The 13,694-nt window shown below is 43.5% G+C and overlaps 1 non-coding gene across 1 annotated transcript; it reads right to left on the minus strand.

Annotated features, from left to right (window-relative positions):
- Positions 1-10,199: 10,199 nt before the first annotated feature.
- Trnal-caa (transfer RNA leucine (anticodon CAA)) lies at positions 10,200-10,304 on the minus strand. Its single transcript has 2 exons — positions 10,267-10,304; positions 10,200-10,244 (listed from the first exon to the last, which is right to left on the minus strand). It is a non-coding gene; the product is annotated as a tRNA-Leu (tRNA).
- Between the last annotated feature and the right edge of the window lie 3,390 nt (positions 10,305-13,694).

Below are 13,694 nucleotides of genomic sequence, written 5' to 3' on the forward strand. Positions count from 1 at the left end.
GCTTTCAAACGAATAAATAAAAAACTAAGGTGAAATTAAAGTGGATCAATTCCAAATGATGGGGACAGGGACCCACATTATGCTGGTTAGTTTTTGTCAATTGGATGTAAACTAGGGTCACCTGGGAAGAGGAAGCCTCAACTGAGAAAATGCCCCTATCAGTCTGGCCTGTAGGGCATGTCGGGGACATTTTCTTAATGACTGATTGATATGGAAGAGACTCGCCACTGTGGGCAGGTGATCCTGGCTTGTATAAGACAGCCAATGAGAAAGAAGCCACTTTCCTCTGTGGTTCCCGCCTCCGCTCCTGCCCTGACTTCCTCAGTGATCAACTGTGGCCAGGATGTAGGAGCCAAATAAGCCCGGGCCCGCAAGTAGCTCTTGGTCACAATGTTTATCACAGCAATAGGACAAGCAATGTGCCCTAACTAAACCAGCTCTCCAAGAGCCACGGAAACGGAATGTTGAACCACCTGCTCCTAGTCCACAGCAACCTTGCTCTTTTCTACTTTTTTTTCTTTTTTCTGAGACCAAGTTTCTTTGTGTAGTTTTGGAACCTGTCCTGGAACTTGCTCTGTAGACCAGGCTGGCCTCGAACTCACAGAGATCTGCCTGCCTCTGCCTCCCGAGTGCTGGGATTAAAGGCGAGCACCACCATTGCCCGGCTTCTAAATTCTTAAATCATATATAATTTCTTTAACAATTTACACTGATTTATTTATAATTCTTCTTATTTATGTGAGTGTGCATGTGCCATGCTCAAGTGGGGAGGTCAGAGGACACCTTGGGGAAGTCATTTCTATTCTTCTATCATGTAGGTTTCAGAAATCCAGTTGAAGTCATCAGATCTGATGGCAAGCTTTAGCCATCTCTCTAGCCCTGAGATAAAATTCTTTTTCTTTCTTTTTTTCTTTTTTTTTGGTTTTTCGAGACAGGATTTCTCTGTGTAGTTTTGCGCCTTTCCTGGAACTCGCTTTGTAGATCAGGCTGGCCTCAAACTCACAGAGATCTACCTCTGCCTCTTGAGTGCTGGGATTAAAGGCGTGTGCCACCACCGCCCGGCCTGAGATAAAATTCTTGTACTGTAAAATTTACCATCTTTTTATTTTTGGTTTTGTTTGTAGCTCACTATGTAGCCCTGGCTGTCCTGGAACTCACTCTGTAGACCAGGCTGACCTGGAACTCACAAGAGATCCGCCAGCCTCTGCCTCTGCGTGTTGGGATTAAAGGTGTGCACCACCATGCCTGGGTAAATTTCACCATCTTTAAAGTTCAATGGCTCTTTGTAGACTCACAAGATGTAATCAGCTCTACTATAGAACTCCAGAATGTTCTCATCACCCCCAAAATAAAGCTTCACATTTACTCACTATCCATTCCTTCACATAGTCCTGGGAACTATAAATCTACCTTTATCTCTGAATTTTCACATTCTAGACATTTCATATAAATGAAGTCATAGACTATGTGGCCTTTTATGTCTCATTTCTTCCACTCATCATATATTTTTTGGGGCGAGGGGGAGTTGAGACAAGGTTTCTCTGTGTAACAGCCCTGGCTGTCCTGGATCTCTCTCTGTAGAACAAGTTGGCCTTAAACTCACAGAGATTCGCCTACCTCTGACTCCCAAGTGCTGGAATTAAAGACATGTGCCACTCACTACTGCTGCCGGTCACATATCATAATTTCAAAGTTCATCTATGTTGTAGCATGTATTCTATTCTATTGTATGAATATACCACATTTAAAAAACTTTATTACAGCAGCTGGAGAGAGATGGTTCATCAATTAAGAGCATTTGTTGCTCTTCCATAGGACCAGAGTTCAGTTCCCAGCTTCCATGTCGGCTGGCTCACAACCCTCTATAACTCCAGTTCCAGGGAATAAAACACCCTCTTCTGGCCTCTGCAGGCACCCACAGGCATTTGGCATACACTTACACAGACACAGGCACATAGACATAAATAAAAAAGATGTGGGGTTTATTGAAGCACATTTATTTATCCTGGAATGATTTGGGTGTACATACATGCCTTAGCACACATATGCAGGTCAAAGGACAACTTGAAGGAATTGGTTCTCTGCTTCTATCATCTAGGTTCCAGGGATCCAACTCAGGTCATGAGCCTTGGGATGCTTAATCCACTGAGCAATCTTGCCAGCCTTATGCCACCACATTTTATTTATCCTTTGGTTAGTTAACACTTGAGTTGTACATGTTTTGGCTGTAATACCGATGTGAACATTCATACACAACTTTTTGTATGACCATAAATTTTCATCTCTTTTGGATGTATAGCTGAAGATGAAATGGTTGCTGGCTTATATGATCATTCTATATTCCATTTGTTGACAAACGGTTTTCCTTGGTGGCCACCACATTCCCACTGGCAATTTATGAAGGTTATAAATTCTTCATATTCTTTCATTTCTTTTTTTTCCCCTTAGGTTTTGTGTGTGTGTGTGTGTGTGTGTGTGTGTGTGTGTGTGTGTGTGTGTAAGGGAGTGAGTGAAGTCAAAGGTCAGAGGATAACCTCAGATGTCATTCCTCGGGTGCCATTCATCATTATTTTATTATTTTGAGGCAGGATCTTTCACTAGTTTAGAACTTGCTCAGTAAGTTAGATTGGCTAGCTGGGGAATCCCAGGGATCAGCTGTCAGTGCCTTCCCAGGACTGGGGTTCCAAGTGTGTGCTACCATGCATGTTTTATATAGATTCTGAGAAGTGGAGTTGTGTCTTCATGATTAGCACTTTACTGAGCTATCTCCAGCCCCTTCTTTTTGTTTTTAAGACAAGATCTCATGTGGCCTAAACTGGCTTCAAACTTACTATGTAGGCTATGATCACTGTATCCAGTAGGAAAAAGGGAAAAGCTTATTTTATGTATATGACTTTTGTCTACATGTGTCTGTCCCACATGCCTGCCTAGTGCCTACAGAGGTTAGTAGAGGGCATCGGCTCCCCTGGAACAAGAGTTAAAGATGGATGTAAGCTACCATGTGGGTGCTGGGAACCAAACCAGGACCTCAGAAAGAGTAGCAGTGCTCTTAACCACTGAGACATCTCTCTAGCTCCTAAAATGTTGATTTGTTCTCTGCCTCAAGGTTATTAGTTTATAGACTTTCGACACCTTTCCTGCTCTTCTTCCTCCAACCTTTGTGATCAAAGTTAGGATATCTCAGAGTCCTCCTCTCATTATTCTGATTCTATTCTCATACTTGACCAGTTGTTAATTGGGTGTAGAATTCTGGGCTAGCATAATTCTTCTTAAGAACATTGCCTACATTTTGTATAATATTATAGGACCAGCCTTAATATTATACTATCCCAGGATGCCCAGAAGTGATGCTCTCAGCGCCTCGGGAATGAATCTAGATACACAGAGCTCTTTCGTCCAACTCGTTTATTCGTCCGCCACCATCATTCTGTTCAAAAATTCTCCTCGCCTCTATTGGGACATGTCTATATCTATCCCAAGCCAGCAACGCCTTCATGTTTACAATACAACATAAGAATTGCAAGGTTCAGCCAGGCAGTGGTGGTGCACGCCTTTAAACCCAGCACTCAAGAGGCAGAGCCAAGTGGATCTCTGTGAGCTCTGTGAGTTCGAGGCCAGCCTGGTCTACAGAGGAGTTACAGGAAAGGCACAAAGCTATACAGAGAAAACTTGTCTGGAAAAACCAAATAAAATAAAATAAAATAAAATTTAAAAAAAAATTGCAAAGTTCCCACCAGAAACTTCCTGACAACTTCATTTGCAACCCAAAAAAGAGGAAGAGAATGAAGGTGGAGTTAGATAGTCGCTGGAATAAGTCAGAGAAGGAATTTACGTGCTAGGAATCTATCCTTACTGTGGTGAAAACATTACGAGTCTATCATAAATGTGCTCAAGCTATACACTTACAAGTCATAGGGTAAAGAAATCTATAAGTCACTAAAAATAAAACTGCCTCTGTTTTTCTCTGCTACCAGTTTCCTGACAGGGCAGGGGAGGGGTACTGATAGCTAGTCAAGCTGCATCACAGCTGGAAGCACCTGGTGAGGGGAAATCCCTTTATCTAAGAGGTTGCTCTGGGGTAGTGAAAGATCTGAACTTGATTTGCACAATAAACAAAACTATACATCTAGTAGGCTGTTAGTCTCCTAGGCTCAGCAGGGGAGTTAGTGCCTAGTGGAACAGTGTCTGAGAAGCTTAGCTGTTTGCCAAAATGGTTTGGAAGTATTTGGGCACACAAGAATTTCACAGAAGATAGCTGAAATATTAAAACCTGTATAACACCAAATATTCATAATAAATGGCTTGCCTTTTGACAGACCTTTGGCCTGTCAGAGTATAGCTTTAATTCACAGCTGAATCTCTATAATATATTCTTGTGGCCCAAAAGACCTACACCGTTCCTTTATGTCCTAGGTTATCAGCAGAGAAAACAAAATCCATTCTGTTTCTTGATGCTTTGTATGTGACCTATTTTCCTTTCTAGAACTTTTTATAGAAATTTCTCTTTATATCTGATATGCTGGAACTTCAAAATAATATATCTGTCTGTGGATTTCTTTTTTAGTCATCATGCACTTTAGTGAACTCTTTGATGCTAAAAACTTAAGTTCTGAAGTTTTTTGTTTGTTTTCATTCTTTTTTTTTTTTTTGGTTTTTCGAGACAGGGTTTCTCTGTGTAGCTTTGCACCTTTCCTGGATCTCGCTCTGTAGACCAGGCTGGCCTCGAACTCACAAAGATCCGCCTGGCTCTGCCTCCTGAGTGCTGGGATTAAAGGTGTGCGCCACCACCGCCTGGCTTATTCTTTTTTTTTTTTTTTTTTTTAATTTTCTTTTATTTTTGAGACAGGGTCTAATGTAATACAGGCTGGTTTGGAGCTCAGTGTGTAGCTGAGGATGATCTTGCATTTTTTAACCCTCTTGTATCTACCTCCACGTGGCTGGTACATTATGACTATGTACCACTGTCACATCCAGTTTATTCCATGCTGAAGATCAAACCCAGAACACTATGTATGCTAGACAAGCATTCTACCAACTGCATTTCCAGCCCCTGGAGGTTTTTGTTGTTGTTTTTTAAGATTTATTTTTATTTATTATGTATACAGAAGAGGGTGTCAGATCTCATTACAGATGGTTGTGAGCCACCATGTGGTTGCTAGGGATTGAACTCAGGACTTCTGGAAGAGCAGTTGGTGTTCTTAACCTCTGAGCCATCTCTCTAGCCCACCCCTGGAGTTTTTCTTCTGTTATTTCTTTGATAATTTCTTCTCCTAATTTCTCTTCTTTGGACTTCCCAATTAATTGATTATTCCTAAATTTATCTTCATTTTCTTGTCTTCCAAATTTCCAATTTTTTCCCCCCAACTCTTCTGTGGTGGTTTGAATGAGAATGGCTCCCATGGGCTCACATATTTAAGTACTTGGTCCCTAGTTGATGGAATTGTTTGGGAAGATTAGGAGGTGTGGCCTTGTTGCAGGAGGTGTGTCACTGGGGGTAGGCTTTGAGATTCTTCTTTTTTTTTTTTTCTTTTGTGAGATACTATTATATAGCTCTGGCTGTCCTGGAACTCATTATGTAGACCAGGCTGGCTTCAAACTTACAGAGGTCCACCTGCCTCTGCCTCCTTCAGGCTGGGATTAAAGGTGTGTGCCACCATGTCTGACTGCTTTGAGGTTTCAAAAGCCCATGCCAGGCCCAGTGTCTCTCTCTCTCTGTCTCTCTCTCTCTCCCTCCAACTTGTGGATAAGATGTAAGTTAACAGCTGATGCTCCATCACCATGCCTGCCTGCCACCATGTTACCCACCATGATGGCTATAGACCTGCCCTCTGAAACCATAAGCCAGCCCCCAGTTAGGTACTTTCTCTTATAGGCTGCCTTGGTCATGGTGTCTTTTCACAGCAATAGAAAAGTAACTGAGACATCTTCTACTGAATTTTTGAAATTTTTTAGGTAACATTTATGTGTGTGTGTGCATGCACACGCGTGTGAGTGTGTAAACATGGGTGTTGTCCTCAGGAAGTTCGCCTCCTTTGAAACAATCTCTCAGTCTCTCACTGACCTCCAGCTCTCCAGTTCACCTAGACTGGCTGGCCAGTGAACATCAGGGGTCGTTCCATCTCCACTTCCTCAACTCTGGGATTACAGATTCATCTCTATGCCCAGCATTTCACATGGGTTCTGGGGATCGACTCCAGGTCTATCTGCATGCCAGGAAAACACTCTGCTGACTGAGCCATTTCCCCAGTCCACATCAATAACTCTTATGTGCTCTTTTACAGTTTCATACACTTGTTTTATGGAATATAATATTTTCTTTCACTTATGAGGATCTTTACAATAGTTCTAAAATTTTATTTGCTCCCGGTACTGATTGATTAGCTTCCACTTTGGTGGTGATCTCTGATTCATTTAGGGTATGATGGGACTCTAGTCAGCCCAAGCATGGTAAACATGGCTGTAGCAGGCCTTGCTAAGAACAGTTAGATGACATTCCTAAAGCTAGCCTCCAAGGTCCGTTCCTTTATGTGGCCATTTCCTCCTCCTGAGGCTGACTACCAAGGTCCAGCTATCAAAGTATTGAAGTCCCCCAATCAAAAGCCCCCTTTGGCTACCCTAATCAACAAGCCCAATTAAAATTAAACACCTCATCCTGACACAGGGTTTCTCCTTTTCCCTTTATAAACTGCCATTTACCTATGGTCCATGTCTGTCTCCTCTCTATTCAGAAACAATCCCTTGTCCCTCTTGGACAAATACCCCTGCCTCCTCCCCCTTGTTCCCTTCCCCTTCTCCCTGGACCTCTGTCTCCTGTCTTTGTCTCTTATTCCCTGCCCTCTGTCTCTCTGAGGCAAATAAATCTCCTTTGTGCTGAGAACTTGGTCTTGGGGTGTTTTGGGCCAATACCAGTTATCGGGGTGTTAGGATCCTGCCCTCACTCCTCTAGGTCTGGTGTCTTACTTCATCAGCGAGTGACTATATACCTGTCTTTAAAAAGCCAGAGGCAGACCCCCACCCCTCTCTCTCTCTCTCTCTCTCTCTCTCTCTCTCTCTCTCTCTCTCTCTCTCTGTCTTCTCTCTGCTGTCTCTCTGTTCCCACTCTACTCTCTCCCCCCTTCCCCTTCTAATAAAGCTCTAAAAACTAACATTGGGTCTTGCTGTGGCCCGTGACTTTTCTGCCAGTAACCAGCACCACCCCACTAACCAGCAACGTTTTAACTATCACGAGGACTATGCGGATCCAGCCCCTGGCTAGTCCTTTCCCAGGGTCTGGGAAGAATCTACAACAAGATGATAATTAATCTTTGATGAAAAGAAATGAATCTATGTACACGAAACTCCTTAGTCCATACACTTTATTATTCTGTGTCAGTTCTCTCTCTACAAGCTTATACTCTGCTCTCATTTTAGCTCCTTTCTTCCCTGATTTCTCTCTACATTTATCTACTGTCCCCTCCAGGTTCTATCTTAATTCCTTCATCTTAGTTCTGCCCCTTCTAGGTTCCCATCTATCTAGTTCTTTCCCCTATCAGCTCCTCTCCCGTCTCCTTCTCTCTCATCTTGTTCTTCCTCATCTTGTTCTTCTCCATCTGGCTCTTCCTCATCTCCCATCTCGTTCCTCTAGTCCTCTCTTCTAGCCCTTCAATCTAGTTCTTCCCCATCTAGTTTGTTCCTCTCAAGTTCTTACCCATCTAGTTCTTCCATTCCCTTTTCTCTTCTCCGTCTCCTTATTCTCTCAGTTCTCTACGTTCCTTCTAAGTCTCTCAGCAGTCCAGTTATAAACCCAAGCAATAGCAATCCCCTTGTTGAGCAAGGTCAGCAGGCTTGAATTCTATGGGGTCATAAAGACAGGTAAGAATTTTCCTCAGACAGTGACCACCAAGCTTCCTTTTATAATCCCAAATGGGAATGGTAAAAGAGGAAGTCAACTGAGTGCTAATGACTGGTTAGTATATGAAAAAGGGGATCTATGTGTTAAGTCTACATTCTGAGAAGTGGTTAGGTAAGGAGTTAGAGGTCTATAAAGTTAGTAAAGCTGTAAGAAAGGAAGGTCCGAGCTAAATTGTGTAAAGCTATTACTTAACATCCACCTGACCGAGGCGGTATCTCCTTGTGGAATTTACCTTAAATCAGGAGACTAACATGTGGACTGTTATTTCTGTTAGTCCTTGAAAGTGGCTAAGGGAGATATCTGATTCCAGTGATGAAAAGGGAGAAATGGATGGGCTGGGGGTGGGGGGGAAGGAAGCCTTTCTTGAAGCTGTTCTCCAAATACCTTCAGTGTATATGTCCAGAGAATGATCAGTCCACACTGTTAGCACTTCTTAGGGAAAAATCAATTGGGAAAACTATGAAGGCACACATGATTTTCATAACAGAAGACAGCTGAAATATAACAAGCCAAATAACACCAAAAGCTGCTTGGAACTTGGCTTCCTCTGAAAGAATTCCTTGATCCCTTCAGGTAGTGGCTTTGCCATAACCAGCTGAGTACTTATAGTATTTTCCTGCGGCCCGCAGCAACCAGTCCCTTCAGGGTACCTTACTGACACACTTGGCCAGCTGATGATTCAGGATGGGGTGATGATTATAATCATCCCAGTGGTTATAGAAACAAAACTGAGTGCAAAGTCAAAGCAGAAGTTTTAACTGCAAAGACAAGGGTTTGAGGAAAAGGGGTCAGCACTGATTTTGAGAAATCCAGATTGTCTGATGACAGAGAAAAGAGAAGGTGCTTACTGAGTTCTTGCAGGAGATTTCTGGTTATGGGATGGCATTAAGTTCTTTTCATACTTTTTTACTTTGTGTGTGTTTATGTGCATGTGTGTACACACCCACATGTGTGCATTCACATGTGAGTACCACAGTGCCTGCATGGGGGTCAGAGGACAACTTGTGGAAGTTTGTTCTCTCCTTCCACTGGGTGTGTTCTGGGTCAAATTCAGGTCATTGGTCTCTTTATACCTACTTAGCCATCTCATTAGCCTCAAGAATAGCATTTCTTTATCTTATTTTATTTTTAAAACATTTTATGCCTATAGATGTTTTTCCACATATATATCTGTGCAACATGTGCATGCTTGGTGCCCAAGAAGGCCAGAGGAGGGTGTCAGATCCCCAGGAACTGGAGTTACAGGTGTTTATCAGCCACCATGTGGGTGCTGGGAATTGAACCCTGGTCCTTTGGAAGAGCAGCAGGTAGCAGGTGTTCTTGACTGCTGACCCGTCTAGCTAGCGAAGAGAAATGTTTCTTGTTCATTTGTCTTTTTTTTTTTTTTTTTTTGGTTTTTCGAGACAGGGTTTCTCTGTGTAGCTTTGCGCCTTTCCTGGAACTCACTTGGTAGCCCAGGCTGGCCTCGAACTCACAGAGATCCGCCTGGCTCTGCCTCCCGAGTGCTGGGATTAAAGGCGTGCGCCACCACCGCCCGGCCTCATTTGTCTTTTAAGAAATCTCTTCCTCATGGTTTAGTTATATAGCCCAACTGCCTTCAACTCCTTGTATAACTGATGCTGGCCTTAAACATGATTGTCCTGGCTCTTGTTACAGGTGTTGTTATGCCCAGATCACAGGGACCCCCAAGAGATCACCACAGAGACCAAATCCTGCATGTAAAAGCAAAAAGCCTTTATTTCAAGCTCTGGAGCTTGGTCCCTCTATCTGTCTGACACAGGGGTGAGAGCAGAGTGCCCTGAGCCCAGGCAGGGTGGGATTTTTATCATAACAGAGGTTGGGGTGAGGGGATTTCCAGGGTTCAGGACCCTGATTGGCTGACAATTTTCTAAGTATCTTGGTAGAAAGGGGAATAGTTGTGCGTGCTAGGCTCAAGGACATCTGGCCACCTTATCTAATGGTTGGAATGTTAGGTACTTCCTCATCCCTGGGTGGATCCCTGGGTGGATCCCTGGGTGGTGTCAGCTTAAGACTTTCCCTGGATCTGGGTATTGCCTGCCAGTAAGCCTGTCTCAGAAACTATGTCTAGGCCCCTAAGCCTGCCATGGCAGCTGTATGGTCAGGCTGTTTTGGGGGGCCCTCCACAGTGTGTACCATCACATCTAGCAGAGAGGAAAGCATTGATGAAAGTCAGTGGGATATTTGTATACAGAGGCATGGCTTATTTTCTGGTGGACTTTACAAATGAGGTGGTCTGTTTTTCCTTTTTTTTAAAAAAATTTATTTATTTTTATTTTATGTGCAGATGTGTCAGAAGTGGGATTTGAACCCACGCCTCCATGGGAGACCAGAACCCTCAATATGAAGAAGCTAAGCTTGAGTCTGGCTCCTTAGACCACTTGGCCATCCTAACATCTCTTTTCTCATTAGAAGACTTCCAGTTGTGAGTTTGTGGGCTTTCTCCTGGTTTAATTTCCCTGGGGAAGACCTTCAAATCTCCAAACGGGGAAATATGAGCTTGACTGCTCACTGATGTCGAAAAGGGGAGAACACGTTGACAGTATCTTCACCTAATACACACACTTATCTTTTGACTATCACCATAGGGTTTCAGGGAACAATAAAGCTGTGGACTGAAATGGACTAAATGAAGAGAATGAGAGACAGTCAGAGAGGAGAAGATGGGCAGGCTGACAATTATGGTGTCGTAGACCATTTAGAAATGTTGGATTTTTACTCTGAAACATGGAGATCATTTAAACAGAAATAAAAACCTCATTTGCTCTTTGAAAGGATCAAAGTAGGGGCTGGAAGTGTGACTCAAGTTGGTAGAGTGCTTGCTGAGCATGCTCAAAGATCTGGGCTTGATCTTCAGCACTGCAAAAACCTGGGGTGCTGGGGTGCATGTCTGCAATCCCAGCACTCAGGAGGTAGAGGCAGGAAGGTCAGAAGTTCAAGGTCAGCCAGGCCATGGTGTTGTGAGTCTTAATCCCAGCACTTGGAGGCAGAGACAGACGGATCTCCAAGTTTGAGGCTGGCCTGGTCTACAGAGCAAGTTCTAGGACAGCCAGAAAGTTGTTCAAGGTCATCGTTAATTACATAGTTGAGGGTTAGACTGAGCTACATGAGACCCTTGTCTCAAAAATAAATAAAGTTTTAAAAAATAGAATATGAAGTGTTGGAGAGATGGCTCTTCAATTAAGAGAGTTTATTGCTCTTATAGAGGATCTGGGCTTGGGTAAAGCACCCAAATCAAGTGGCTCACAACTGCTTGTAACTCCATCACAGGATCTGATGCCCTCTGACCTCCAAGGGGACCATATGCATATGGTATACATAAACTCGTGCAGTCACACATATAAATAAATAAATAAGTAAATACATGACCAAGATTTAAGAAATGGGCAGGAATGTAATGGGTTGACTAGTGTTCCTTGCAGAAGGTAGGTTAAGCTCCTAGTCTTTAATAGCACCAAACAAAATTTTACTTGGAAATAGGGTCTTTGTAGATACAGCCAATTATTATGACATAGCATCTTTATGATGGATCCTAATCCAGCATGACTGATATCCTTAAAAGAAGAAATTTTGCCAGGTGTGGTGGCACACACTTTTAATCCCAGAATTCAGGAGGCAGAAGCGGGTAGATATCTGTGAGTTTGAGGACAGCCTGGTCTATATAGTAAATTTCAGAGCTACATATTGAGGAGGAGGAGGAGGAGGAGGAGGAGGAGGAGGAGGAGGAGGAGGAGAGGAAGAAGGAGGAGAAGGAGAAGGAGAAGGAGAAGGAGAAGGAGAAGGAGAAGGAGAAGGAGAAGAAGAAGAAGAAGAAGAAGAAGAAGAAGAAGAAGAAGAAGAAGAAGAAGAAGAAGAAGATTTGGAAACAGACCACATAGGCAAACACACAGTCTATGCAGAGATCTAGGGAGGCCGGGTTGAAGGGCCGGCCGAGTGGTGCACGCCTTTAATTCCATCACTAGGAAGCAGAGGCAGGCAGACCTCTGTGCTGGAGGCCAGCCTGGTCTAGATATGGAGCTCCAGAGTAGCTACATAGTGAGACCCTGTCTTAAACAAACAAAAGAGATACAGGAAGAACAACATGTACAGTCAGGTGTTTGGAGTTATGCATCTACCTGCCAAAAAAATTCAAAGATTGTTGGCAAACCGCCAGAAGCTAAGAAGAGACCAGGAAAGCTAGCTAGCTCTTCAGTCATCAAAGGAAGTATGGCCGGGCTAATACCTTGACCTCAGATCTTTATCCTACAGCACTGTGAGATAGTGCACGTCTGCTGCTTGTACCAGCTAGCTTGTTGTGGCAGCTCTAGGAAACCAATATGGCAGAAGCAAAAACAGAAAGATGAAGAAGCAGGTCACAGAGTGACCCAGGAGAGTGAGCAGGCACAGTGGCTTAGGTGAAGAGGTGTAGCTGTAAGTCCCAGCTGTGTTTTTAATACAGAGCTGATAGAATTTGTTGATGAGCTGAATTTGGCATGTGAAAAAAGGAGAGTCTTTAAAAATAATTTCAAATTTCCGGTGCTGTCAGTGCTCCAGGTATCTGCTTCTCCATGCCTGAGGGCTTCCCCAGAAGGATAAAGAAAAGCCATCCTAACAGTTCCAGTCTTAGACCTGGAGTGCCAGAGATTAAACTGCATTAAAAAAAAAAAAAAAAACCTCTCTGGAATCAGTGTATAAATAGCCCAGCTCCTACCTCCCTCACGTGAGACAGTGATGTGTGAGATAACCCAGGACTGCCCCAAATGTGGCACCTCCCCAGTCCTGTAATTACGTGTGTGTGGGCACCGCCAAGCCTATAACTCCAGCTCCAAGGAGTCTGATGCCATCTTCTGGCCTCTTTGGGCATTGCCTGCATGTACACAAACCCATCTCCAGACGCGTGCATATTAAAAATATAAAAATCATTAAAAATAAAAATAAAAGTTGATTGGAAATTGGCTTGGTGCCACAGGCTTGACACGCCATCATTTTCAAGGTTGAGACAGAAGGATAGTGAGTTCAAGGCCAGCTTGTGGAACATAGTAAGATACTATCTCAAAATGGAAAAAAAAGTTGATTGCAATTTTCTATCCATTTATGAATGTTGCCAGTTGATGGCCTTTTATAATAGAAGCTTCATTTCTCTAAGGGTGTTCAGTTCTCCGGAGCAATCACCATTTCCATGCCTCACTACAGAATAAGGAGTCTGTGGGGGCTGAAATGGGAGTGGACAAAGAACTGAGTCGTAAGTTTCGAATCCGCCTCCCCCTTTTCTTTCATTTTCTATATAAACCTTCGGAGTCAGAAAGGAAAGCCCCTGACCGGCACCTCCTGCTAATGCTCTTGTCTTCAGCCCCTTCTTCTCCTTGGTCTTTCTACCTGGGTTTCCAGGTCTTCTAGTATTTGAACCGAGCTGTATGTAGTTCTGGGGCAGGACGAGCTTGCTTGTCCTTAGGATCGTCTCTGCACACTTGCTCTACCTCTCTCTCAGCATGGCTCATTTTTTTTTTCCCACTCAGCCTTTCATCTTCCCTTCTGATGTTCTCCTCCCACTCCTTATCCTCATGGGTTTATTCCAGTGTTATTCATGTGCTCCCACTTTGCTGGAGCTCTAGGAAGAACAGGAGAAAAGCTTCTATGTTCAAAGCCATCACTGCCTTCCTTATCCAGCATGTTTTGATATGATCGCTGCTTAGCGAATTTATCAGCTCTGGGAACAGAATTTCAAGGCAGAGAGTCTTCTCTTGCAGACCCTTTGGGATATTGGTATGCTTGGAGTTCCTTTTTTCCAGAGGCTAAAGTGAGTCAG

This window comes from Peromyscus eremicus, chromosome 2 (genome assembly GCF_949786415.1).
Source record: "Peromyscus eremicus chromosome 2, PerEre_H2_v1, whole genome shotgun sequence".
Classification (NCBI taxonomy): Eukaryota; Metazoa; Chordata; class Mammalia; order Rodentia; family Cricetidae; genus Peromyscus; species Peromyscus eremicus.